This window comes from Triticum aestivum, chromosome 1D, assembly GCF_018294505.1.
Source record: "Triticum aestivum cultivar Chinese Spring chromosome 1D, IWGSC CS RefSeq v2.1, whole genome shotgun sequence".
Classification (NCBI taxonomy): domain Eukaryota; kingdom Viridiplantae; phylum Streptophyta; class Magnoliopsida; order Poales; family Poaceae; genus Triticum; species Triticum aestivum.
Window position 1 is genome coordinate 55,474,292 of NC_057796.1, and position 5,583 is coordinate 55,479,874.

Consider the following 5,583-nt stretch of genomic DNA (forward strand, 5'->3'; position numbering starts at 1 on the left):
CGATAGGCGGTGGCAAGCGGAAGTGGCGAAATGCGGTGGGGTTTGTCGGCAGCCTGGTGATGGTGGCTGGCATCGAGCTAAGTGGTTGCCGCCGCGATAGGCGGTGCCATGCAGAGACGCAGAGGAGCTTGTGCAGGTGTGAATGGGAACCGGAGGGGGTGGCGGGCGGGATGAGGGTTTTGCGACGTGGGGATGGTGAGGGTTTTTTTTAATTGGGTGGTGAGGGTTTTTCGTCCCACAAAGAGTTTCGAAGGCAACGGTTTGCTAGAGCCAACCGTGTGTGATTGACGTAAAGGCAAAATGAAATTCATTGCACACGGTTCCAATTTTGGGAACCGTGCATGATTGACGTACTACCTCCGTCCTGGTTTATTGTTCCCCTTTGTAATTTGTACCAAATTTTGACCAAATATTTAACTAACAAATGTTTATGCATGTCAACAAAAATTATATCATTGAACACTATGTTCAAATACGCATCCAGCGATGTAATTTTGGCTGACCTGCACTAACATTTTGTCAGTTAAATCTTTGGTCAAAATTAACACAAATTACAAAGGGGACCAATAAACCAAGACGGAGGTAGATTCCATCAACCGAACTGATTGCATCTATATCCCACATTTAGACATAAGTAAACATGGATTAAACATACTCAGACATAGATAATAAGCGTAGACAAGTATAGTTCAACCATAAGTGCATAGTTCAACCATCATTAAGACACTACATAGCCATATATAGTTCGATCCCACATCTCATCTCATCTGTCGGCACGATACTGAAGTTTTTCCAGGTACTCGGCGTACGCGCCGTGCGCCACCCTGCAAGAATACTTTTGCTTGAAGGAGCCAACGGCCCGTCCTCTTGCATGCACTAGAACACTTTGATACGCGTCATGAAGCTTGTGGTTGCAAAATGGGCATCGATAGCCGCCGTCCTAGGTCCTAATACGCCTATTATGCATTCCCGCATAAAGCTCCCTCAGGATTTGCCTCTTGTACCTCCCTTAGCCATCTTCATCCTCACTGTCCACATCGTGAGACAGCACCTATACAAATAGTTAGAAAAATGTGGCGTCAAATTAATTTTTACATACTAATCTCTAGCGAATATTTGGCAGTTGCCAAAATTTGGCATCAAATCAATGTTTACATGCCATGAAGTAGGATTAGGAATTTATGGCTATTTCTTTTTATACATATCCAGAGATTATGGTTCGATTTTTAAGCACAGTCGTCTATGTATAGACCAATCTTGAAGAAAATAATGGAACAAACATATATGTAGGTCATTCAAAATAAATTGTCAAGTCCTGGCTAGGAATTATTAGGAAGAACACTAACCCTAGTCGGATTACTAGCAGAAATCATTTGCACAAATGAAACAACTAATCACTTATCACTTGTACCATTCAAACAATCAGTACACTACACGGATCTAACGAAACTTACTCAGATTTCATGGATTGGGAGAACATAACCATAGGATTTCTATTCCAAAAAGGGGGAGGCAGGAGTAACCAGAGAAACCCTAGGATCTATTTGACACATAAATGGGTATAGATGACTAACCAGTTGTCCGTCGTCGTCGCAGTCGTTGCTGGAGTGGTCATCGGAGTCGTCGCTGGGGTAGTCGCCCGAGTCGTCATCGGAGTCAGTGTGGACCTATGCCTCCGGCTGTGGAAGCTCGACGCCATCGACGATGTTAGGGTGCAGCGATACCTCGCCGGCGGTGACGGCAACCTCTCCCTCCATCTCCACGACGTGCTTCGGTGCTTCAATAGCCCCGGCGTCGCCACTCCCTCCGATGGGGCGCTTCGGTGGCATCCTCATACACTAACGGCTATGAGGACTGAGAGCGGCGTCGAGGATGCAAGCGGAGAGAGAGGATTGTTTGTGTGGCGAGGATGGGGGTGCGGCCGCTCGGGCGCGCCATTAATATGGAGTAGTGGGAGAGAGGCAGGCGATGGTCAAGCCGCTGGCTCGCCGCTGCGCACCGGACTGCTGGCATGCCTATCGGCATTTCACACAGATACTCGCACGCCTCCCGATGACACTTCGCAGTGAGCATGCCTCTCGTCAATTCACACACCTGCACGCACGCCTCCCGGTCTGCCTGCGCGGCGTACTGCTCACAGGCGTCCCGTCAACTCACGCATGCTCGCACGGCACACGGGTTGCATGGCGGCACGTATATTGTTTTTCTATTTGGATGATTAATGCTGCCACTTTATTGCTTAACCGAAGCATGGCATGTATCCATTGTTGGTCTAATGCTCACGGTTCGAATAAATAATCCGTTTGGGATATTGGTTCCCAATTATTAATAATCTCCCGTTTGTAAGAAGATAAAGATTACATCAAAACTGGTCTCAAATTTTGACAAAAAAATAGTACAATGCCACTTTGTATTGGTGTCCATATAACAACACGATAAGTTTCATGAATTTCAAATAAGTTTTGGATGTACTAGAATTTAAAAATCAAGATTCTCAATGTTTGAAATTTCTTGCACGGGGAGTAACACATGCACTCAGTGAGACACATGTGTTTTTGCAATCCATTTAGGTGCACTGTCACGTGTGCATGTAGCTCAAATTTGATTTTTGCACATTATACCCCTAGAAATTCAATCAATGTACTAAAACGTCTTAATGATCTCTGGGTTTTTTTGCAAAATTAAAACGTCCCTCCTTTGGTAACATAAGTTCACCGCGGGATGATTTAACATGCATCATAGTTGCGGTGGATTCGTGGTGTGTGTGTGTGTGCGCGTGCGCGTCTGGGGCTAGCGGGTGGCTCGGAGTACACTACGAGTCGTGAGCCACCGTGTGGGTTGGTCGTTTTGTGAGGCAGGTGCCACATCAGAGTCATGAATTTCTTATTTAAAACATTACACAACCCTTTCATACATACATGTTTTGGCCACATGTATTCGATGGTTGTCCTACATGACACTACTCGCGTGTAACGCTTTCTGTGGGCCCGCGAGGTCGTTGTCCATCACTTTGACGAGCAGCCGACAGTGAGGTTAATTTGACCGGCAAGGTAGAATCTTTTTTCTTTGTGTTATGGTGGGAGTATATATATAGTACGTGTCCAAGAGGTGGGAGCGGACTAGCCCATATACTATACGTACGCGTTCGTGAACAAGTACACCTCACTCAGTGTCGGGACTTTTCAGTTTCCGAGGAATGTGCCACATCAAAGTTGTGAAATTTTCTATTCAAATATCACACAACACCTCTTTGGGCCACATGCATGCAGGCGGTGGTTATCCTAGGACACTCACATGTGACACTTCCATCTGTGGGCCCACGAGGCCATCGTCGATGCATTCATCACTTTGACCTACATCGGGAGAGGTTAATTAATTTCACCATCAAGGAGGATTCTTTTTAGGTTGTATTACGGTAGGAGCATACAGTATGCGTCGAAGAGGGGGAAGGGGGCCATCATATGTAGTACGCTTCATGAGCCTCGCTCTGTGTGGGGACTTTACGGTTTTCGAGCATGTGCCACATCAGAGTTGTGAATTTTGGGTATCCAACATATGTTCGGCCCACATGCAAAGCGATGGTGGTTGTCCTCTCGCACCCACTTAAGCGGTTATCAGCAACATCTGTGGGCCCGCTTGGTCCATCACTACTTTGCCTGACAACGAGAGAGGTTAATTTGACTTAGGAGGGGATTATTATTTTTGTTTGTAATACGGTATATATATAGGTCATGCTCTGGGATGACATGATATAGTTTGAGCACACACATGCATGTGTACGCATGAATCCCTCCCATCGAGTCGAAGTGGCTAGTACCACGACATGTCATGAACCGATCTCGCTCTGTGTGGGGACTGTACGATTTTCGACGCACGCGCCACGTCAATGTTGTGAAATGGTATTCAAACATGCATGCACGCATCACCTCCATACATATGCATGTAGTGGTTGTCTTCGAATGGTACACTCCCTCGCATGGTTATCGGCGACAAGCCTACATATTTGTGGGCCCACGTGGACATCCATGATCACCTTGACCGACAACAAGATAGGTTACCATGGCGGATTCGTCCTTTGGTTTGTGTTATCGTAGTATAGGTCATGGTGAGGTTCAAACCTAATTAAGTTTGAGCGCATACTATGCACGCATGCATGCATGAATCCCCGTCATCGGCTTGAAGTGTGGTGTGACATACATATGCATCGTCAACTAACCCTCACCCAGTGTGGGGATTTCTGGTTCGAAAGCATGGTGCCACATCAAAGTTGTTCCATTGTGTATTCAAACACACCTCTCCATACATATGTTTGGGCCACACGCGGGCAGTGGCTGTCTTCGGGGACTAGCTACTTGTATGATTATTGGCGAGCTAGCCCATCTCCGGGGTCTCATGGACGGCCATCACTTTGACCAACAATAAGAGAGAGGTTGTACGACCAAGATGGATTATTCTTGGTCCGTTTTACGATCCATCTTGGTGAGATGCCTCTCTGGCCCCCCGACTGAAAGTGAGTGTGTGGGGGGGGGCTGCTACTTCGCACGCTGCTAGGTGAACCTCCGTGGGGGGCATGCATTCATAGCTTAGGATTTCCTTCCTGCCGACACGAGGCGGGGGGCAAGCAATACCGTGCGCTTTGCGAGATAGGTGCCACATCGAAGTTGCATTTGGTATTTGAACATCAAACCACCCTTTTCATACATATATTTGGTCCACATGCAAGTGTGTTCGTGTTCTGACCCTCTCCCGCGTCATTTTTTGCCAAATTTATGCACATTAGACAAGTCGGATGACGCAACAGACATGGTTCACTCACACTAACCGTGTGCCACGCCGGTCCCCCTGTCACACACATCCGCACAGTACATTAGGCTCCACAAGGCTTCCCCTCTCAAAAATATCTACCCGCCTGCATCTTTTTCTGTTTGATAACACACGGTTATTATGTTTCGATCGTGTGTGATGTTTCTTGTTCCCACTCCCACCTGCATCCCTCAAAAATATCTGCCCACCTCGAGGGTTTTTCTGTTTCATAACACACGGTTGTTATCTCCGGACCGTGTGCGATCATCCAAATTTTCAATAGCCTTGGCATTTCACTCCCGCGTTTGACTCCTGCGTAGTAACATTTTAGTAGTCGCATCATTTCCTCAAACACACACCCCCTGCACACACACACACACACACACACACCAAAACCTCCTCGGGGGCACGCACCCACACCCACCCCCCCCACACACAGACCTCCCACGCTCGAAACCCTAGCAAGGTCACCGCCGCCGTTGCAAGGCCTCGATTATCAACATCTGCCGGTTTGCCCGTGTAGCTTACCCACCGATCTCCATACCCAGGCCGCCCTGAGTTTCTTAGAAGACGCCTACCAAACGCCCCCTTTCCCACAGATCCCCATCCCCATCCCCATCCCCCACTCCAAAGCGTCGCAGCCTAAGCCCGGCTACGCTTCCCATGGAGCTCGAGGAGCGACTGGCCCAAAAGAGGTGTATCGCGGTCTCTTCGCCAACGTCGCCGAGGAAGCTGACGACCATTACTGGCCGCATGCCCTCAATCAGCGGGCTAGAGTAT

The 5,583-nt window shown here is 47.9% G+C and overlaps 1 pseudogene; it reads left to right on the forward strand.

Annotated features, from left to right (window-relative positions):
- Window positions 1–1,565: 1,565 nt before the first annotated feature.
- The window catches only part of LOC123157780 (GATA zinc finger domain-containing protein 14-like), a 7,766-nt pseudogene continuing 3,748 nt past the window's right edge, over window positions 1,566–5,583 (forward strand).